Source organism: Cervus canadensis, chromosome 22, assembly GCF_019320065.1.
Source record: "Cervus canadensis isolate Bull #8, Minnesota chromosome 22, ASM1932006v1, whole genome shotgun sequence".
NCBI classification, from domain to species: domain Eukaryota; kingdom Metazoa; phylum Chordata; class Mammalia; order Artiodactyla; family Cervidae; genus Cervus; species Cervus canadensis.
Genome location: NC_057407.1, coordinates 31,311,648 through 31,335,776, shown reverse-complemented (window position 1 = coordinate 31,335,776; position 24,129 = coordinate 31,311,648). Strand labels below are relative to the sequence as shown.

The 24,129-nt window shown below is 42.2% G+C and overlaps 1 long non-coding RNA gene across 1 annotated transcript in view; it reads right to left on the bottom strand.

Moving 5' to 3' along the window:
* Positions 1 to 24,129, bottom strand: part of LOC122425106 — a 250,164-nt gene that overhangs the window by 115,643 nt on the left and 110,392 nt on the right. The gene's annotated exons all lie outside the window — the stretch shown is intronic.

The window sequence follows — 24,129 nt, the reverse complement described above, 5'->3', positions numbered from 1 at the left end:
GCAGAACGCCTAGCTCGGCCACCATCTCACTGTGCGTCCTATGGCAGGTTTCTTAAATTCTGCAAATATCAGTTTCCTCAACTTTGAACTGGGTAAAATGATAAAACTCACCAATGGGGTTTCATGGGGATTAAATCAGATAATCTATGAAAACTGCTTAGCACATCATCTGGCTCATAGTAAGAGATTAATCAACATTAGCAGTGACAGAAAATTATTATTTCAACAGTAGTACAAAAGTATACAATTGTAACAATTAGCTTACGTTAATATAATATGCAATATTTTACTAGAAGTGTAATAATAACAATTATTGTTGTTATATACTTTATTATATCACATCTCAAATGAGAGCTACTTGCCAAATTTTGTTGTTGCTATTGTTCAGTATCGAAGTCATGTCCAACTCTTTGCAACATCATAGACTGCAGCACATCAGGCTTCCCTATCCTTCACTATCTCCCAAAGGTTGCTCAAATTCATGTCCATTGAGTCAGTGATGCAATCTACCCATCTTATCCTCTGTCGCCCCCTTCTCCTTTTGCTTCCACTCTTCCCCAGCTTGCTAAATATGTTACACCAAATCAAGGAGATAGAATGAAAGAAAACAGAACAGAATTACAATGAAAACATGCACAGAATGAAGTTGCAGGTTTTTTTGTCAAAGATTAAGGTCAAGGCATCACTTGGGTTAAAAAAAAAAAAAAACAATAAAACTTTCAGATTTCAAGATTCTCAGGAATGTCACCCTTCGACATCAGCCCAAGTTTGAGGGAAACGAGTAGTGGGGAGTGGATTTGAGACTCCAAGGTCATGTCCGGATGAACACTGATAGTCAGCAGAAGCCTGCTTCAACACCGAATCCCGGCTGAGAATGAAGAAGCAGAAAAGCACCAAAGTACCGCTGAGGGACAAAATGAGCCACATCTCACTGAGACTCCCGCCTACTGGGGTGGAGCTTTGGGGAAGTTCTTCAGCAAAAAAGGGAGAGTGTATCTCGGAAACTGTTAATAAAACATGGAAACAGTGATGGTCCAAATATTTAGCTTCCCCTCATTTCTTCCCCAGGGGTGCCACTGAGTTGAAGGGTGAAAACTCCACACAGAACTGTTCCCTTCAGTCCCTGACAGATTTTGAAAGGTCCCCTTATTCCTGGCCTTAATAATTTCACCTTATATTTGGTGATTCTCTCCCTAATCCTCCTCTCTCCCCCCAGACACCAATCAAACACGATGGGATTTCCTGCTGCGTTATGGCTAGATTAGCACAATTCACACAAGACTCGAAAATCTGGGGCTAGAGGGGGAAAAAAAGGCAGCGGGAGGGCCCCATGAAGGACTGCCCACCCACGCAAAATCAGTGCCGCGGGGCGGTAACAGGGGATGGATGGGGCGGTAACAGGGGATGGATGGGGCGGTAACAGGGGATGGTAACACTGCCTCTTCCAAGAGGGACGCCGTCGCTGCAGGTGCCACTAACACAACATGTGAATGACAACTTGGTAAAACCCAGACCCTTGATGACTTCAGGCACCATTCAAGGGCTGCGCCTATAATTCACCGCATTACTGCCCTCGGTTCAACACTCATTTACAGTTTCTCTCGTCAGTCCTTCCACATCTGTCTGCACGCTCGAGCCCGTCCCTGCCCTGCATTCTACCGTTCTTTTACTCCATTTGTGAATTTTTTTTCAAGGAAAGGATGGCACGTGCTAAGTGACGTTCACCTCGGTTCTGACCACAACAGACAACTCTTCAATTCCAGGGCTCCTTGAGGGCTTCCCTTCTCTTCCATCTTGGCTTTCAAATCTGTCTATTTATAGGCAATGCCGAGGTTTCCCTAAAAGAGGGTCATAAACTTCAATCCCAGCCAGTGTGAGGTGGGCAACTCATATGGGTGAAGGGAGCCAGATGGGGGACCCCAGCTTTGAGAAACCCGCCAGAAGCATTGTTTTCTCATCCTCTCATCCTCATCGTCTACGGAGTCACCTCCAGCCTCAGCAGCAGCTCCGAGCACAGGCGCCTCGAGTCTGTCTGTGTCATCGGCCTCCTCCCCTTTCCCCCTCATCATTATCAGAGTAAACAACTCAAGAGAATCTTTACAGATTGCCCAAATAGCAGGTGACTGGTACTTATTGTGACCTGTAAATTTCAAAAACGGGGGACTCTGCCAGCGCCTGCAATGAGAGGAACTGAGATTTGAATAGCAGCCAGTAACTTTTCCTTCATTATTGATTTTCACTAAGTGTGTGACACGTTGTATTTTCTCAAATCGAGTGGCGATACTTGTTTTCTTAGCAGAGGCTCGATCAATATCTCTTCTGCATCCCTCAATGGGCAGTGGGGAATCTGTGCTACATGGACAAGACCCAGTGGACAAAAATGTCCAGGGGCTCCCAAGGTCAGTTCTGTCTTTTAGAAAACTCAATGTCCTGACTTGACCTAGAGAAATTCCGAAACAAATTTCCTCCCGCCTCTAGATCACCTCTTTTCATATTCTTTTAAACACACCCTCTACCAAAAAAACTAAATGTTGACCATAGATTGTTAACCTCCTTAAGGGGAAGACGATCAGAGAGTGACAGTCTTAAGAACGGATTTAACTGTGCCTTTCCCTTTGAGATGCATCCCCTATCAATGCTCTCCAGAAATGGCAAGAATTCCTTTGAATTAGTGAAGACAGAACAGACAACACGCTCATGTGGAGAAGCCAATCAACCTCAGATGGAGTAGGCACGTGGACAAGAGGTGTATCCTGGGGTGATGCAAATATACAAAGAAACGGCCAGAAACTGGAAAACTGAAAAACATTCCTAACTGCCAACTGCTCCCACTCCTCCCCAACAAAACTCAATCTCCTAGAAAGGGATGATCCTCCTTGAAAACAGGCTGAATCCATCTAATGTTTCAGAAATGACTCATTCACAGAGCACTGTCCAAAGAACTTTCTGTCTTGAATGAATATTCCATACCTATGTTATCTAATATGATATTCAATAGTAATAGTCACATGATGCTATTAAGTGTTTGGAATGTGGCTAGTGCAGAGGAGAATTTTAAGATGAAGTTTAACCCTTACATTTAAAGTGAATCGTAATCTTGTTTAATTTTAACTGCTGTTCAGTCACTCAGTCATGTTCAACTCTTTGCGACCCCAAGGACTATAGCACGCCAGGCTTCCCTGTCCTCTACCATCTCCCAGAGTTTGCTCAAACTCCTGTCCACTGAGTTGGTGATGCCAACCATCTCATCCTCTGTCATCCCCTTCTCCTCCTGCCTTCGATCTTTCCCAGCATCGGAGTATTTTCCAATGAGTCAGCTCTTCACATCAGGTGGCCAAAGTATTGGACCTTCAGCTTCAGCATCACTCCTTCCAACAAATAGTCAAGGTTGATTCTCTTTAGGATTGACTGGTTTGATGTCCTTGCTGTCCAAGGGACTCTCCAGAATCTTCTCCAGTACCACAGTTCAAAGGCATCAATTCGCTGGTGCTCAGCCCTCTTTATGGTCCAACTCTCACAACCGTACATGACTACTGGAAAAACCACAACTTTGACTATATGGACCTTTGTAGGCAAAATAATGTCTCTGCTTTTTAATATGTTCTCTAGGCTTATCATTGCTGTTCTTCCAAGGAGCAAGTATCTTTTAATTTCATGGCTGCTGTCACCATCCACAGTGATTTTTGAGCCCCCAAAAATAAACTCTGTCACTGTTTCCATTGTTTCCCCAACTATTTGACATGAAGTTACGGGACCTGATGTCATGATCTTCATTTTTTGTACTTTGAGTTTTAAGCCAGCTTTTTCCATTCTCCTCTTTCACCTTCATCAAGAGGCTCTTTAATTACTCTTTGCTTTCTGCCATAAGGTGGTGTCATCTACATATCTGAGGTTATTGATATTTCTACTGGCAATCTTGATTCCAGCTTGTGATTCATCCAGCTCAGCATTTCACATGATGTACTCTGCATATAAGTTAAATAAGCAAGGTGACAATATATAGCCTTGATGTACTCCTTTCCCAAGTTGGAACCAGTCTATTATTCCCATGTCCAGTTCTAACTGTTGCTTCTTGACCTGCATACAGGTTTCACAGGAGGCAGGTAAGGTGGTCTGGTATTCCCATCTCTTAAAGAATTATCCACAGTTTGTTGTAATCCACACAGTCAAAGGCCTTGGCGTAGTCAATAAAGCAGAAATAGATGTTCTTCTGGAACTCTCTTGCTTTCTCGATGATCCAATGGATGTTGGCAATGTCATCTCTAGTTCCTCTGCCTTTTCTAAATCCATCTTGAACATCTGGAAGTCCATGGTTCACATACTATTGAAGCCTGGCTTGGAGAATTTTGAGCATTACCTTACTAGCATGTGAGATAAGTGAAACTATGCGGTAGTTTGAGCATTCTTTGGCATTGCCTTTCTTTGGGACTGGAATGAAAACTGACCTTTTCCAGTCCTGTGGCCACTGCTGAGTTTTCCATAATTGCTGGCATAATGAGTGCAGCACTTTCACAGCATCATTTTTTAGGTTATTTGAAATAGCTCAGCTGGAATTCCATCACCTCCACTAGCTTTGTTCGTTGTGATGCTTCCTAAGGCCCACTTGGCTTTGCACTCCAGGATGTCTGGCTGTAGACGAGTGATCACACCATCATGGTTATCTGGGTCATTAAGATCTTTTTTGTATAGTTCTTCTGTGTATTCCTGCCACCTTTTCTTAATATTTTCTGCTTCTGTTAGGTCCATAACAATTCTGTCCTTTATTGTGCCGATCTTTGTACAAAATGTTCCCTTGGTATATCTAATTTTCTTGAAAAGATCTCTAGTCTTTACCATCCTGCTGTTTTCTTCTATTTCTTTGCATTGTTCACTTAAAAAGGCTTTCTTATCTCTCCTTGCTATTCTCTGGAACTCTGCACTCAGATGGGTGTGTCTTTCCTTTTCTCCTTTGCCTTTTGCTTCTCTTCTTTTCTCAGCTATTTGTAAGGCCTCCTCTGGCAACCATTTTGCCTTTTTGCATTTCTTTTTCTTGTTGATGGTTTTGATCACCACCTCCTGTACAAAGTGACTAAGTTAAATTTTAACTAAGTTAACAGCCCCAGTGGCTAGTGGTTACCATACTGGACAGTGGAGATAGATAATAAAGAGGTGCCTATGTTCTGGAATTCTCTCACCCAAGAAGGAAACTGGTACAGCCGCTACAGAAAAAAAAAACAGTATGGAGGTTCCTCATGAAACTAGAAATAGAGTTGCCACATGATCCGGCAATCCCATTTCTGGGCATATAACCAGACAAAACTGTAATTCAAAAAGATACATGCACCCCTATGGTCAGAGAAGCACTATTTACAGTAGCCCAGACATGAAACAACCTAAAAGTGCATCAACAGATGAATGCATGAAGATGAGGCGGTACACTACACAGTGGAAAACCACTCAGCCTGAAAAAGAGCAAAATAATGCCATTTGCAGTAACATGTGTGAACCTAGAGATTATCATACTGAGTGAAGCAAGTCAGAAAGACAAAGACAAATACCACATGATATCACTTATACGTGGAATGTACAATATTATACAATGAAGCTACTTACAAACAGAAACAGACTCACAGACCAAGAGAACAGACCTGTGATTGCCAAGGGGGAGACAGAATAGGGAAGGATGAATTGGGAGTCTGGAATTAGCAGATGCAAACTATTATACAGAGAATGGATAAACAAACCCACACTGTATAGCACAGGGAACTATAGTCAATAACCTGTGATAAACCATAATGGGAAAGAATATGAAAAAAAAGATAGATAGATAGATATATGTTTGCTGTTTAGTAGCTAAGTTGTGTCTGACTCTTTTGCAATCCCATGGACTGACTATAGTCTGCCAGGCTCCTCTGTCCCTGGAATTTTCTTGGCAAGAACACTGGAGTGGGGTGCCATATCCTTCTCCTCCATTTCCCAGGGGATCTTCTTGACCTAGGGATCGAACCCGAGTCTCCTGCACTGGCAGCCAGATTCTCTACCACTGAGCCACCTGGGAAGCATGCACGCACCCGTGTGTGTGTGTGTGTGTATAAAATGAGTCATTTTGCTGTACAGCTGAAATTAACACAACACTGCAAATCAACTATACTTCAATAAATTTTTTAAAAAGGAAATTCTTCTACCCAAGTCTCTTTTCAACTAGAGTAAGCTCATCAAGAGAAATAGGCTAAGAGCAGTTATTAATATGAGCACCTACTGATGTGGTCAAAACTACTAGCTGTAGCTGACATGGAAGATCTACATCTTAATCATCTCAAGATACTATCATGTTAAATTCACTGCTCTGGGGCATTCCCGCAAGATAGGCAACTGTTGGAATGTTAGTGTGACCAGCAGTGCAAACGGCTCCCTCTCTACTTACTGAATTAGGCAGAGATCCACGGTTGCTAAGACTTGCCTGACTTTGTCTTCCTGCTGGGGTCAAGGGCTGCTAGAAAAGATTGATGAGTTTTTGTGTCCAGAGTCAGGGCAGGTTTTCTGAGGAAGCTAGCATCATGTGAAGGCAGCATCCATCTTCCACTTTTGTTGGACAAAAAATCCAACATGACTTTGGCTAATCCAGCTAAATCAGTCTCCTTACTTTCAATCTCTGCCCCGTGGGTCCACTGTGGGAAAACTCAGCTCACCCAAAGAGTGAAGTTGCTGGTTAACTCCCCTCTTCTCAAGTATTTATGCTGAATATGTTAAGCAAAGCCTATTTTTCTCACACTTCCATCCATTAGACAAAGAAAAACTTTGCTAAATCATTTGCTTAGGTCTAGTATCCTAGTCTTGGTTCCCAGGAATTCTCAAACTTCAAATAACTGTTGCTCTATCTCCTTACTTCATTCTGACAGTTCTTTGATAGTTTCGTTTCTTTTATATCAACTCACACTTTGTAAACAAAATTTGCTTGTACAAAAGACTTTCTATCACAGTACAACAGAAAGCACACAGGTATGGTATCTAGTTGTAAATCTTCTATGCTATTAAATTTTTAAATGATAAATACACACATGCGCGCCTAACACTCTCTCACTGATAAAAAGCGAGGATGGCTACACTTTGGACAATCTTGTCAATTATCCTGAAATTCAATTATAATTATTTGAGAAGCACCATTTTTTTCCCACCTCACTTCAGTTTGCATACAAATGTGCACAACGCATCACTTTGTATGACAAGAAAATATTGCCACTGCAAAGAGATCAGAGAGTTGCACTGACTGTAAAAAACTTCTCTGTGTATGAGGGGGAAAAAATCCACACCATCAGAAAGAGACCTGCTTGCTGTGATCACCTGATTCTCCATCTGACCGTTCTCCCTCCACCTCACTCCTCCACAGCACAGACTGTTCTCTCAGCCCTTTCTTCTGCAGAAAACTGAACATCTTAGGTGCCATTTAAACTAGGAAGACTTCAGTCCAGCCTTGGACTCTCGTTCCGGAGACGTGATGTCCTTCACTTTGAGCCCGCTGTGACCTCCACGGTGCTAATAGCCTGTCTGTGCCACCGCCCCTCACAGGCCATCATAGTGGATGGCCTCCCGGCCTAATTTTACTGCTCTTTCAGAAACAATTAATTGAGATTAGCCTATAAACCATCCATATAAAATAGGCAATTATCGATTACTGACACTTGCACGACTCCACCCCTCTGTAAGGGAACCATGTCGTAAAGGCTTCCAGGGCCCCTCCGTGTCCTGTCAAATCTTCCTGCCAAATACAAACGCGCTGCCCAGACCTCTCCCCGCACTGTCTGACCAGGCGGTGATGGGCAGCCAGCATGCAGTCGAGCCAGCTCAAGAGATAACCTGACAGGCGTGCGGCCCCCAGTGCTGGCCAACTGCAGCTCAGTGGTAGGGAAGTGTCCACCGTCACGTGTGTCTGGAGTGGACATAACTCCAGTAACAGCAGAGAACAGAGTAGGTTCCTATAGCTCATCATTTGAAGGGTTTATTCATCCATTCATTCGATAAGTATATTTAGATCCTTCTACCTGGCAAGCAAACAGAACAGGAGTAAGTAAAGTGGACAAGGTCCCTGCCCTCATGAAAATGATTTCTAGACACAGATGATACACAAGCAATCGCATAAATTAACAAGATACTAAAATCTGATCAGGCAAATATGAGCACATGGACTGGGGGATGGGAAAAGGACTTATTTTACTAGTGGCATCACCAGTAGCCATTAACAGGATGGCCAGGGCAGGCTTCTGTAAGAATAGAACCCTGGAGCTGAGGCTGGAGGGACATGGGGAGACAGCAGTGCTCAGAGATGAGGTCTAGCATTCCAACCACAGGACAAGAGCAAAGCCCTGGGGGTGGGGGGGCGCGGTGGGCAGGGCTAGGTCTGTCAGAAGAGAGAAAGGAAGTCCAGGTCCTGGTGGGTGGGTGAGACGTGCAGATGGCAGGGTGAGGCTGTGGGGTCCAGAGGCAGCTCGTATGGCAGGACTTTGGAGGTGTGCTACAGAGCTCGGACTGTCTCCCAAGCACATCAGAAAGTAAATGGGGGGTTTTAAGCAGAGAAATGCCATGAGATAATCTGTTCTGTACTTTTAAAACAGGCTTTGCTGCCGAGTAGAGCATGTGTTCTAGGGCATAAGATGGGAAGCAGGGAAATGGGATTTCCCACCTCCAGCTTCAGCTAAGAATGACCCACAGAGCATTTTATAAATCATGATACCCACAGAGACTACTTCAGGTGCTGCGGGGTGAGGCCCAGAGAGCAGGATGTTTAAAAGTTCCCCAGGGAACTCTAACGCCCAGTTCAAGACAAGAACCATAGGCCTGGAGGGAAAGCTGACACAGTCTGCACAGGCGGCTCCCCACGTGTGCTACCTGAACCAGAAGCGTTGGCACCACTGGGAGCCTGTCAGAAATGCAAGTTCCTGGACCCCACCCCAGACCTACTGAGTCAGAAACGCTGGGGGCTGGGGGGCAGGGCCCAGAGACCTGTTTCAGCAAGCCTTCCAGGTGATTCTGGTGCCCCTAGTGTTTAAGAACCTCTGGTCTACAGGATACCATTCGAAAAATGTGAAAATATTCCAGGGTCAGAATTCTCAGTACTGGGGGGAAAAAACTGATAATTCTGCCACAGGAATAACACTCTTACAGAGAATCACAGAATTAAATCACAGTATCAACTGCCCCTCATTCACAAAAATAAGGGCAATTTTTCAGCCCTAGACTGTGAGTGTGGAATGACTTTTCCAACAGCGCTCATGAATCCCCTCTGAACATTCATACTCGCCACAAGTGCCAGAAAGACAGTGGGATAACAGTCACATACCAAGGTGTTGCTTTTCTACAATGCCTTACAAACTGCTTCCACGCATGTCACCTAATATGTACATAACAACAATTGCACCACATAGACTCTACTCCCATTTTACTGGTAGGGAAAGAGACCATACAGTTTGAGTCACCTGTTGAAGATCACACAGCTGGAAATGGACGGTGGCTACTTTAAGCCTCCCACTCCACATTTTTGTTGATCTATATGACTCTGAGCCCATGGCTTCTGATTAGGTTTTCCTGAGTTAAGTTAATGTAGTATTTGAAATCACAATCAATACATTAAAATGTTTTAAAGTGAATTGGAATCCAAAGTCTGACTTCCAGTCAAACCACTGGGCCATGGCTAGTCCCATCCAAGAATAGACATCTATTTGAGCACAAGGGCAGAAGCCTCCAGGCACCTGAGGCTGGCAATGGGGAGACAAGGGTACAGACAGCTACCCTTGGCCCAGCCCACCCAAGGGTCAAGATCTTCCCTGCTTCCTGCAGAGCGGAGGCTCTCAGCCCTGGCAACACATCAGCGTCACTTGTTGTTCAGCCTCTCAGTCGTGTCCGACTCTCTGCGACCCCACAGCCTGCAGCACACGAGGCTTCCCTCTCCTTCACCATCTCCCAGAGCTTGCTCAGACTCATGTTCAGTGAGCCAGTGATGCCATCCAACCATCCTGTCCTCTGTTGCCCGCTTCTCCTCCTGCCTTCAAGCTTTCCCAGCATCACAGAAAATCACTTGGGGAATTTATAAAGCCACAACACCAGGGCCCACCCCATGGGAGCCTAATCTCAAAGGTCCAGGTGTGACACAGGGACAGCAGAGAAGAAATGCAGGGTTGTCTTCTAGAGTAGCGTGAAGCTCTGACCACATACCAGGCCACTGTAAGGAGGGAACTGGAGGCGGGGACTCCCATCCCAACCCTGGGATCTTCTGGCCCTAAGACAGGAAGCAATGGGACATCCATGTCCAAGGGAAGCAACAGAAGAGAAATTCTGAATGGCAGTAGAGTTCATTGGCCTGGACCACATGGAGCCATGGACGCACGGCCATGTCAGGGCCTGGAATGCAGTGAGGAGGCTGGTGCAGAAAGAAACAGAGGAAGTGTGCTTTAAGCACTCACAGGACAGTCTCTGGAGTCTCCCAGAATTAACCGCCGGGGTTTGTGTGGCAGAGAGCCCTAAGATGACATTTGGGTAGCAACGGTGTTTTCTTGTGCAAATACCATGAATGCACTCACGGCTGTGTTTTTGCAAGTCCCGCTTCCCTGGTGGCTCAGAGGGTAAAGTGTCTGCCCTCAATGTGGGAGACCCAGGTTCGATCCCTGGGTCGGGAAGATCCCCTGGGGAAGGACATGGCAACCCCACTCCAGTATTCCTGCCTGGAATCCCATGGATGGAGGAGCCTAGTGGGCTATATATATAGTCCATGTGGTCCCAGAGAGTTGGACACGACTGAGCGACTTCACTTTCACTTTTCCAACTGGTAGGCTTGCTTCTTCCTTCAGCATTTCCTCGTCTCCACTCCTAACTACAAGACAAGAAGAGCATAAACTCCCCCTAATGACAGCAAGGTAATCAGTGCCCTAGTGCACAGCCTATGGGGGTGGCAAAGAACCAGACATCCTGGTGAGACTCGCCTCAAAACAGAAACAGCCTGAGAAACCCCACTGAAAGGCACAGCCCTCCACAAGTTCCTCCCGTTGGAAACCTGTTTTCTGTCATTGCAGGGGGGAGTCCATCAGCAGAGGCATTCCTGGTGCTAAATGCCTTGACTGAGGCTGGCAAGAACAGCCACCCTCCGCTGAAGGATGAGCTGAAAGCCTGTGGCTCCGGAAGAAATCAGAGGTGCTAATGAGAAGCCTTTGGGAAGCGCAGGTCGCCCTGGCATCAGGTGACAGGCGGCCTAGGGCACCGCTCCTACACGTAACTGTGCTCTTATCCAGAACCCCGCCGCTAAGGGAACATGAACCTGACTGCAGCGCTCACCACCCGTTTTCATTTTACTGCACAAGCTAACTCGTATTCCACCAGGAAGAAGAAAGATTTCAGATTCCGAGGCTGTCAGACATTTCCACTTATGAATTTAGCGAGGCTCCTAAATCATGACTGTGCCGCAGTTTGCAATCTCTCTCCCCTCATTCACAGGCTTTCTAATATTTCCCCTGCTCTTTGGGTATCTTGGAGCGATCACAGAAATAGGAACAATTTAATGGAGTCCTGGGCAGGCAGGGGTTTGGAGGATTATATTTCAACCTTTGGCTTCTTATCATAGAGAAACACCCTGCCTTAACAGATGCCCTGGGTTGCAAACTGGCTCTTTTCTCTCTTCAGCACATCCAGCTGCACCTGAAGAATCAAAAATCTGGCTACTGCTCCTCCTTTAATCTCAGTTCCAATCAAGGATGGGCCAAGGGCAGGATAAACACCAATCAAAAATCAGGAAGGACCATCAACACGCAAGGGGCTTTCCAGATGGCCTGCCAATGCAGGAGAAGTAAGAAACACGGGTTTGATCTCTGGGTCAGGAAGATCTCTTGGAGGAAAGCATGGCAGCCCACTCTAGTATTCTTGCCTGGAGAATCCCATGGACAAAGGAGCCTGGAGGGTTATAGTCCATAGGGTCACAAAGAGTCAGGCATGACTAAAATGACTTAGCATGCATGAACGCATCAAGATGCAAAGGCCAAAGAATCATTTTTCTCAATGCTCAAAAGTCCAGTCTCAGTCTAAGAACTCACCCACTGACCCTAACCAACCATTCACCAAGGTACCCCAGCTAAAGGCCTTGAGGTTTTATCTCAGCTCCTCCATTTTTCACAACTCGCTCCATCCATCTAGCCCATAACAAATTCTCTGAAAGCTCTCTCTGAGGCTTCTCTTAAATATACCCTACGTCCTCTACCCTCAGCTCCTGTGCCCTGGTTTAGACCCTCAACATCTCCCAGCTGTATTTGTTTGTTCAACAAATATTTAAGGAGTTTTAACTATGTTACCAGGCCTATGTGCTGGGATCAAAGGGTTTCCTGTGCTCTCATGGAAAAGACATGTTAGACAAATAAGTGTGCAAATAACTGTTTAAAAACAAATGTCATAAATGCTATTCAAAAAGTGCTATTTAAGTTGGTGTTGGGTATAAACACCTTTGATGTTTAACTGTTGAAACCAATTATTACATCTTTAGAACTCCCAGAAGCCTAGCTTCTGGTTCAGCCAAGGAGGTTCCAACAGAACCCCGAGTTCCTACACACAACAGCTGTAAACTCTGGACAAAACATACACACAAATGAAGACCTGAAGGTACTAAAGCACGAACAACAGAAAACATTCTAGAGAGTAGTTAAAACTTGGGGAAAAAAAAAAAGGCATAAAATGAGTTACCTGTCTCTACAGCTGTAAGTCTTGAAGTGGCTAAAACTCTGAAAGAAATATCTCAATTTTTCTGACCTGAGAAATAAGAGGATAGAGTTTGAGTCAAGCAGTGCCACTAGAAAGTAAGGAGAGAGATGAGAAAGCAAAAGTGAACGAACTCTAATTTCTACACGTGATCTCTGCCCAAGTGTCTGGCTGACATATTAACTGGACAGATTTCAAAGCAGTTCAGCTAAAGATAAAAAGAACTGAACAGAGATTTGAGCTGCTACTCAAAAGTCAGAGTTAACTATTTGAGTTCAACCAAGTTAAATACCTGATAAAACCATCAATAATCTTCAGAGGAATATAATGGAATCTAGAGTTTCTATAATATAATAATAAGTAATTCAAAATCACTTAATATTCAAAGAACCAAAAACCATGACTTAGTTGCACAAATAGAGAAAATAGAAATTAATCCAGAAATGACCCCATGTTGACATTTAAAACAGCTGTTCTAATGTTTAATAAATCTTAAAATTTCTCATGATGAATGAGAAGAGAACTAGAAACTATGAAAAAAGACCCCAATGGAAATACTCGAATTGAATATTAAAATATCTGAAATTTAAGTCAGTGGCTAGGTTTAACAGAAGAAAGGAAATGACAAGAGAAAATTTAGTTAATATTTAAGCTATAGCAAAAGAAATTACCAAATCTAAAGCAAACAGAGAAGGACAATATCATATGGACTAGCTTCCCTCATAGCTCAGTTGGTAAACAATCTGCCTGCAATGCAGGAGACCCAGGTTCAATCCCTGGGTTGGGAAGATCCCCTGGAGAAGGAAATGGCAACCCACTCCAGTATTCTTGCCTGGAGAATCCCATGGACAGAGGAGCCTAGCAGGCTACAGTCTACGGGATCACAAGAGTCGGACATGACTTGGTGACTAAATCATCACCACCAGCCTTTATATAGCTGTTGTCCTACAAGGAAGAAAGAGTAACAGAAAAATATTTGAATATATAAAATCCACAATTTACCCAATTTGGTAAAAGCACACATTTATAAACTTATAAAACTCACCAAACCTCAATCAGAATAAAGACAAAGAAAACCATCCCTGAGCAAATTAGAGCCAAATGACTGAGAGCCAAAAATAAACAGAAAATCTTCAAAGCAGACAGAGAAAAGAGACATATTAAACACACGGAAGTAACAATTTTAATCATCACAGATTTCTCATTAGGAAATACGGAGACCAGAAGTGAAATAATATCTGCAGTTCTAAAGAAAAATATAACGTCAAAAAGGAATTCTATACCCAACTAAAATGTCTTTCAGAAGGAAAGCAAAGCAAAAAACATTTTCAGATGAAAGAAAACTAAAAGAATTTGTCACTATCAGATGTGAACTCCAAGAAATGACAAGATTTTTCAGACTGAAGGGAAATAACTTTTCAAAATCAAAATGAATTTTTTATTTCTGAAATTGTCAATGATTTGAATACTATCTAAAAATTACATTAAAGAAGGTGTGAGATATTAATGTTTATCAAAAGGGTATTTGAAATGGTTGAATAACACCATTCTAAATAAAGTCATCACACTGGAGTGAAATAGTCAAGGTATGGCCTAGATATATGGCTGAATATTATTCAAAGAGTAAAATGGTTCTTATAAACAGTTTATAGTAACTTAGAAAAAATGTCTCTTACAAGTTAGCTAAATGTGTATCTATAAAACCCTCATTTATTCATAGTCCTTGACCTAATTGTTCCTCTCCCAAGAAACCATCTTGAGGGACTATAAAATAATACCAAGAATACTGTGTGAAGATGTTCATTAATGTGAATTTTTTCCTGCAAAAACCCAAAATTCAATGTCATCTGTTTCAACAAAAGACTTGTTAAATATATTATACTGAATTTTTATAATTCACTATGACACAAGCAATAAAAAAAATCATTTTCACGGCAAGAAGGATAGCAATTTTATTTTTAATGTGTATATAGTTGTAATTCCATTAAGAAAATACTGCTACAGGACCTCAGTGGTTATCTCTGCAAGATCTGTCTGTATGCATTGGCAAATTTAATATTTTCTTTATATTTTTTGTCTTCTAAGTTACTTTTAATAAAAAAAAACTATGAATAAATTTATATATAAGGTATGATGTAAATTCTGTTTTGATGTGCATTTAAAAAGATAGCTAGAACAAAATTCCCTAATATGGAAATCATCCACTGGGATACTCTCTACTAAACACAATGTGGTGGTATAACCAATTTAAGGCCCAAGATACTTCCTGCTTCCTAAAGAAAGGAAGAGGCTACGTAACTTAATGGTTAAGGATCAAGACCTGGAGCCAGACTGCCTGGGTGGGAATCCCAGTTCTGGCACTTACTTTAGTTAATCTCTCTTTGTTTCGTCTACAATATGAAGTTTACGATAAATGCTGGCTCCCAGGATTAGTAGGAAAATCAAGTGAGTTAATACTGGTAAAATGTTTATAACAGTGTCAGGTATTTCATGTTATTTAATAGTGTGTTGATGTTCAGTCACCAAGTAGTGTCTGACTCTTCACAACCTCATGGACTGCAGCATGCCAGCCTTCCCTGTCCTTCACCATCTCCCAGAGTTTGACCAAGTTCATGTCCGCTGAAATACTATGCTAAACAAAAACTAACTGGAAAATGATCCTAAGGAAATGATTAGATAAATCACTTGACTTAGGACAAGTGCTTTAATTTCTCTGTGTCTCAGTTTTCCCATCAATGAAATGGGGAACCTAACAGCAGCTACTACATTGCTGTTGAAGGGTTAAATTAGGGTGATATCTGTAAAACTCTCAGAACAGCTCTGGAATGGAGCGGGCACTGCACTGACGGTTCTCTTACAGAGGGGCTGCTGACACAGGAAGGGTGGAGCATCTGTAGGTGACAATGTGCGACTTCCACACATCGCTCAAAGAATCAAGGGGCGCTGCCTCTGTGTGAGCACTCTGAGCCCTCCCTGCACCTGTACTCACCAGGGAAGAAGTACCTTCTGCAGTTTGCACAAAAGTACTGTGGAGATGAAAGCTGGCTTTCTAGAATATCAGGTAAAATTAAATAAATGGACGTACATGTGTTTCTGAATGTCCATCCATGTTAGCATAAGCTATATCAGGATGGTGGGTATGGGGTGTCATTACTGTCTTTTCCAAATCTTTTTGTAGATCCACTCTCCTCCTTTTTCCTAGAACATCTCTTTCTGCATAAAAGCAATAAAGTTTTGTGTCTTACACAAAGCTTGACATGGTAAGACACTCTATTGACTTGGAAAGATTCTCACGATAGAATGGGTACCCATGGACAGGTAACATCCCATCTACAAACGTCTGTGGCTGCAAGAATCTTTGGGGGGAAAGGAGTAACATTAACATACCAAAATGGAAAACTGGGGAAATTCCCTGGTGGTCTAGTGGTTAAGACTCCTCTCTTTCACTGCCGTGGGCCCAGGTTCAATCACTGGTCAGGGAACTGTGATCTGGCAAGTCATGGGGAGCCAAAACAAAACACAAAACAAGAATAAACAACTACTATTTCTGGGCTAAAGTATTACAGGCTATTTCCCCAGGATTGTGTATTAATGAGACTATTTCTTTAAAAAAGAAAAGAAACTTTTTTAGATTTCAATACACATGAAAAGGAAATATACTGAGCAGTTGTCATTTGGTGGTAATATGGAAATTCTCATTTTCTTTTATATCTTTTCCTCTAATGAATGCATGTAATATTTATACACAGAATATATCAATATTATTAAACTATTCATGGTTCATCTATGTACTTATAGTCAAGAATAACTTGGATGGTAAAAAGACACATTAATAAACATACTTTACAGGTAGAAAGGGGAGTTGTGTACAATTTTTCCCCTTCCTCGCCCCCAAAACAGTGCAAGCAAATAAAGTCATTGTTTCCAGCAGACTACTCTATCTTATCAGTTAGCAAGAAACATGCCCCCAGCACATTCACTGCAATAAGCTTCTGCCAAGGTATAAAGTTTAGGAAACCTTATTTCCAAGTTCCTGTTATGTCACATGCCCAGCTTCCCCCTGGAGTGCTCTGGGAGGAGACTGTCTTATTTACAGATTATTTCTGTTCCTTATATTCCTGCCTGTGAAGCGCCCAAATATTTTCAGAGCTAAAGCAGAGCAGTGGATCCATTTGTAGATACACACACACACACACACTACAGAGCAAAGATATACAAACCAGATAATCTCTCTCTCTCTTTCTCTCTCTCTCACACACACAAACACACACACACAACAGAGTGAAGAAATACAAACCAGGTAATATTAAATACAGATCATACCCTCCAGACTGTCAGGCATAGGAAAGACTAGGACACGTGCACCAGCCCACAATCTCCAACGTGTTAAAATAATTTAATTGGGTATTTCATGGCACATTTTGCATTATTATGGCTCCCTTTGGGTGCAACAAATGATTTGCTTCAGTAATAGAGTCCCAAGTAGCGGCATTATGTGATTAAGCAAGTGAGAACATCAACTATTAAATTCAGTTCAGTCATGCTTACATCCATCTTATTTCTTTTTTATAATTTAAATTTTCCTGCCAGTATATATTCACCTGAGACCATTTTTAAGTAATCTGTTTATGAGAGCTTCTCTTCTTACTTTTCCTCCAATTACTGCTGCATTTACAGTTTCAGAACTGCAATTTGATTCTCCTTTAAGTGGAGTGACCATTATATTACGAGGCACAAGAATACTGTCCTCAATTTCCATATTTATAGTGGCTCTCCAAAATATTTCAAATGGCTTGTTTTGTGGGCCTCAAAGCAATTCCAGTTTATTAGACTTTAACATTTGATTAGAATTTCCCTAGTCATTAAGCAGTAGTCTTAATCAGCTTCTCAATCTATTAAGTTCAACAGTGGATAGGAGGTTAAAAGAACATGGTGAAAAGTTTAACAGCTTGACCATCCTACACAAATGGTCCTGAACTCTGCTGGAACCACTGGCCCTCTTGAGGATATGTAAGAAATGCAGATCTTCTACCCAAAATAATGCATGCACACATATAAGAGATTTTGCATAATTTTTAGAGGCTTCACACACACCACTACTTAGTAGTTCAAAGAGCTCAACTTTAGAATCCCTTCTCCATTACCAACAAGTTCTCTCAGTTCAGTTCAGTTGCTTAGTCATGGCCAACTTCAAAATCTCATGGACTGCAGCATGCCAGGTTTCCCTGTCCATCACCAACTCCCAGAGCTTGCTCAAACTCATGTCCATCGAGTTGGTGATGCCATCCAACCATCTCATCCATCCTCTGTCGTCCCCTTCTCCTCCTGCCTTCAATCTTTCCCAGCATCAGGGTCTTTTCCAATGGGTCAGCTCTTCACATCAAGTGACCAAAGTATTGGAGTTTCAGCTTCAGCATCAGTCCTTCCAATAAATACTCAGGACTGATTTCCTTTAGGATGGATTGGTTTGATCTCCTTGCAGTCCAAGGGACTCTCAAGAGTCTTCTCCAACACCACATTTCAAAAGCATCAATTCTTTGGTGCTCAGCTTTCTTTATAGTCCAACTCTCACATCCATACACGACTACTAGAAAAACCATAACTTTGACTAGACAGACCTTTGCTGGCAAAGTAATGTCTATTTTTTAATATGCTGTCTAGGTTGGTCAAAGCTTTTCTTCCAAGAAGCAAGCGTCTTTTAATTTCATGGCTGCAGTCACCATCTACAGTGATTTGGGAGCCCAAAAAACTAGTCTGTCACTGTTTCCATTGTTTCCCCATCTATCTGCCATCAAGTGATGGGACTGGATGCCGTGATTTTTGTTTTCTGAATGCTGAGTTTTAAGCCAGCTTTTTCACTCTCCTCTTTCACTTTCATCAAGAGGCTCTTTAGTTCTTCCCTTTCTGCCGTAAGGGTGGTGTCATCTGCTTATCTAAGGTTATTGATATTTCTCCCGGAAATCTTGATTCCAGCTTGTGCTTCATCCAGGCATTTTTCATGTTGTACTCTGCATAGAAGTTAAATAAGCAGGGTGACAATATACAGCCTTGACATACTCCTTTCCCAGTTTGGAACCAGTCTGTTGTTCCATGTCCAGTTCTAACTGTTGCTTCCTGACCTGCATACAGATTTCTCAGGAGGCAGGTCAGGTGGTCTGGTATTCCCATCTCTTAAAGAATTTTCCATAGTTTGTTGTGAACTACATAGTCAAAGGCTTTGATGTAATCAATAAAGCAGAAACAGATGTTTTTCTGGTATTAATTTTTCTATGATCCAACAGATGTTGGCAATTTGATCTCTGGTTCCTCTGCCTTTTCTAAATCCAGCTTGAACATCTAGAAGTCCAAGGTTTACGTACTGTTGAAGCCTGGCTTGGAGAATTTTGAGCATTACTTTTCTAGCATGTTAGATGCGTGCAACTGTGCAGTAGTTTGAACATGCTTTGAGCACACTGGGTTATGTCTGAAGACACTGTTTGTAACAACTCGAGGGGGTGGTGTGATACTGCAACTAGCGGGCAGAGACCAGAAATGCTGTCAAACATCCTACAATGTCCAGGACAGTTTTCCAAAACAAAGAATTATCCAGCCCAAAATGTTGTGTTGAGGCTGAGAAATTCTGCTCCAGAGGATGCCAAAAAGTCGTATTGAATATGTAGACCCAGCTCCATATGAAAATATACCCAAAGAGAGTAAATACAAATCGTGGGGAGGTCCTTACATTTTCACCTTGACTCATTCATTCAACCAATTATCTATTCAACAAACTTACTGAACACCTACTCTGTGCCAAGTATCACTACCAAGTCACAAGGAGTACAGAAGTGAACAAGACAGTGGTCTTGCCTTCTTTGAAGTTACTCCTTAAACATAAAACCACTTAAGTAAAGAGTCCATTCAAAGATTGTACTATCAGTTAGGAATGAATTCAACTACCTGCAATACTTTAATCAGACACGGATTTGAGTTAGCCCAATACATTTTCATGTGACTGAAAAGAAATTCAAGAGCAGTAAGTCCCAGACACAGAAAGCAGTACCTGTTGTGACAAAGTCACAGACCCCATCTATCTTCTTCCTCCACCATTCTTAACGTTTTGCCTCATTTCTGTTCTCACAAGAAGCCTGCTGCTCCTAAAGGCTAAAAAGTGAATTCTAAATGAACGGAGGAGACAGAGCAAAGGACAAGGGCAAAACAATGTACAAACTAGTTGACTTCCCTTTCAAATGGAAAAGACTGCCTGGCAATTTTACCCTAGACCTTATCCTTCACCTCATTGGCTACTACTGGGTCACATGACCACACACATCTGCAAGGGAGTATGGGAAGGTAAGAATTTTTAACTGGGCACATGGCTACTCTGAGAAAAATCAGGGTTCTTTTGTTACTATTTAAGTAACAAAAGTAACTATTAAGTAATTATTCTTTTGTTGAAGAATAGTCTGGTAATCAGAAAGGTAGAATGGATATGATGGGGGGAGGGGGAGGCAGTAATTAGCAATGCCTGCCCTAAGTGTGCTACGTGCAAGAAAACAAGATTTAGGAAATACTAAGGGACCACTTAGGAAAGGCATGTCAGCCACCCTTTTGCAATAAAGAGGGGAACCTCCTAGAGTGGGGGTCCTTGACGGGAACCTCAAGTCGCTTGTTTAAGAGACTTGAAAATGAAACTAAGGAAAAGTCAGTGTGTGCGTATTTAAGAGCAGTGCATTCGGTGTGTGACAGCACACAACAGCACAAGATTTTGCCACACACGCTGAAAATAACGTGGGAGAACACTAATTGTACAAAAGCTTTTATCCTGTGAACTCATGACAGCAGCAAAAGGTATCGCTGCTGCCTGCCAAACCCTGAATGAGAGCACATGATGCAGCATGCATGTAGCATGCAGATGACAGGGCAATGTGTTTACATCCAATAATATACTATGAAGGAAGGCTATGGATGAGTACATTTTGAAAATGTGTCCCAAAAGTCGCATTATAAAAAATCTGTGTAGACATTTAACAAGGCCTGTCCTTAAAGGAAGGTTCTTATTCATCAAGAGAGTTTGCCAATGACATCCCCTCAAGGTGAACAGTTAGGAAAACAACAGCTTCACAGCAGAGTTCTGGGTTGTGTAAAGCATAGGTACAAAGTAGGATTAAGTAATATACTAGAAAAGATATGCACTTGAAACAACTTTTCTCATATGCGACCATATCCACACACGGGAAGAATTTATCTGAATGGCTTAATAAAATTTTCCAATGATAATATTTAATGATTTAGTATTCTCTAAAGGAGATCAGTCCTGGGTGGTCATTGGAAGGACTGATGTTGAAGCTGGAACTCCAATACTTTGGCCACCTCATGCAAAGAGCTGACTCATTGGAAAAGACCCTGATGCTGGGAGGGATTGGGGGCAGGAGGAAAAGTGGACGACAGAGGATGAGATGGCTGGATGGCATCACTGACTCGATGGGCATGAGTTTGGGTAAACTCCGGGAGTTGGTGATGGACAGGGAGGCCTGGCGTGCTGCGATTCATGGGGTCACAAAGAGTCGGACATGACTGAGCGACTGAACTGAACTGAAAACTGTTTTACTGACGTATTATTTATATACCACTAAACTTAGCCATTACCCCCAAAAGTTCTCTCAGGTCTATTTTGACTTAATCCCTACTTTCTACCCCAGCCCAAAGCAACCACTGTTCTGGCTTTCTCTCTCTGTTACATTCTCCTGTTCTGGGTACTCCACATAAATGGAATCACATAACATGTGGTCACTTGCATCTGACTTCTTCCATTCACCATAATGTGTCTGAGGATCAGCCATGTTGCAGCGCGAGTGGGTTCCTTTTAATTGCTGGTCTCAGCTACACATGTGTACACAACCTCAGAACATACTCCAAACATGACTGAAAACCGAGGCTAGTAAAGCTACTGACCCTCTCCATTTGCTGGTCACCAGGATCATCACTTTCACCAAAAGTCACTATGTCACTCACTGCTCCAAACCATGCAAACCCCAGTCTGCTGCGGCAGCAGCACCTGAGCAGGGCAGGGGAGAAGCTCCCAACCAGCATATCACAGACTCCCCTGCTATTCTTACTTGAATCTCAAAAGTTTTCCAAGCATAAATGCTTCTTAAATTGCTGGACGCCACTGGTTAATTTCCAGAATACTGAAACGGTTGCTGTCTCAATTTTGTCCAGCTTTACAGATGCTTTGGGGGAAAAGGATTTACTGACTTCCTTATTCAGCCATACCTGGAAGTCCTGCCAATAATCCAATTTTAAAATCACACCACTGTAAATAACGCACAGAGCATAGTGATAGAATGATTTACAAGGCTATGAATGTCTCATGGGGGGATATCATGACAGATTGATCCATCAATTGGGGGAGAATGGGACAGGTAAAAATGGCTGATCACATTCACATTACTATCAGTCCCAAGCATAATTTACAAGTTGAAAGGGTAGTTCTATGTCATTTATATATCTTGGCAAGTGACAACTGTTTTAAAGCACTGAACTGCAATTCTACCTGTATATGCACACACCTGTATATCTGTACACACATATCATATATCTCAGGATATATATACCTGTTCATATATGGATGCCCATAACATCCATGCATATAAAACAAGTTTATTCTCCCATTAATGCCATCACTGTGATCATTATAATTAAGCTACGTGAACTCCAGATTTATTATTAATCCAATTCTGGTCAAATCCCAGAAATTCTAGGTATCCTCTCACCTACTGAGGCAAAAAAGACACTCTAAGTATGCTATCTTCTACTTCCATGCAGAAGTATCTACAATATGCAGAAGAGCATATTGGACAGAAGAATCAAATGCTAATATGAGCCCAGATTCATGAAAACTAAACATAAAGCCCCATTATTAAGCCTGAAGGTGATGTCCAAAAAAATGTCAATAGTATTTCATTAACCAAAACAATCTAATTGGCTGTGAACACTGGGGGTGAAAGAGGCTAGCCTCATCATTCAAAACTTTCCTAAAGTGGTCAGTATCTTAGGTCCATGGAAGAACATAAAAAGCTCACATTAACTTCAAAGCGGCTTCAGCAACGATTTTTCACGCTAGATCATGAATAATATCAGTTGGCTGAAACTCCCTGATGAGTGCCTCTAGGGAAATTTGTAAAGCACGTGTTAATCTTCGACCTCTACCCAAGAGTTTTTCTTCACAGTCGTTTGCCACCTGTCACCACATTCCCTGTTACAGGGTGAGTTTAGTCATGAGGGTCACCAAGAGCAAGAGAGATGTGGTGATAGGGAGGTTGATCTGAGAGATGCCTGAAATATCTTTTGACAAGGACTTCTCAAGATGGCAGAGGTTCAATGGCATTCACTCTCAGAAGTTTGTCACGTGCGTTAATTTTCTGCTTGCTCCAGACTGAGGCAAGCACTGACTATATTCATAAGTTAGCATGAATGAGCATTACCATAGCAGCTATTAATATTATTTACTGAGTACTCTTCCATGCCTGGTATTACATCCTAGTTGTTAAACATGAGCTTTTAATTTACAGTACAACACGTTGCTGAGAAAGACCATTGCTCTAAGGATCATTTCAGTCACTGTTCAGTTATACTTCATTCAAGTAGCTAGCGTTTACAGTTCACACTAACCCTAAGAAGTAGGCACTATGAATATCCCCATTTTACAGATGAGGAACCAAGAGGCAGTAAGCCACTTGGCCAGTACCAAGTCAGGAGTGGACCAATTTCTTTCTACTCTCAACATTCCTGCTCCAGCCACTGAGTTCAGAGCTAGGAGTCGATTAGAAAAGTGCTTCCGTAGTACTGTTGATACTCTGAACGAGGCCTGTTATAACAGAAAACAGGAAGAAAGATACTACCCAAGGACTGCCTTGAGCAATGGAGATGATACGAAACCCAAGCTAGTATTTTATCTTGTTTAAGAAACATTTTTAAGAGGAATAACACATTTTTAAGAGAAATCTCTTGGATAACAATAAAGAAACCTATCAAGAGGCTGGGAAAAATATTGACTTTTAATGATTTTTGAATTCAAAACCAAACCCATATGAAAACTTACCCACATTATTTTCTCATTACTTTATTCACTCATTTATTCATTTAGATATATATACTGAACCCCAGCAAGGTGTGGGGATTTTGCTAGACACAGAAGATGCAGATGCAAACATGGTGGCTTGCCCCAACCTCAGCGGAGAGTGGGGGTCAATCTAACAAGTCATCAGGCTAACAATCAGTTGTGATGAGTGCTCTGGTAGGAGAATTACAGTCTTTTTTTTTTTTTTTTTGAGAATTACAGTCTTATCTGAGCATGTGTGCAAGAGAAGGGCTCCAACCTCATCTTCCCTTTCAAGAGAGGGTCTCAGGGGTTGTGTGTCAGCTGAGCCCGGAAGGAGAGGTCCA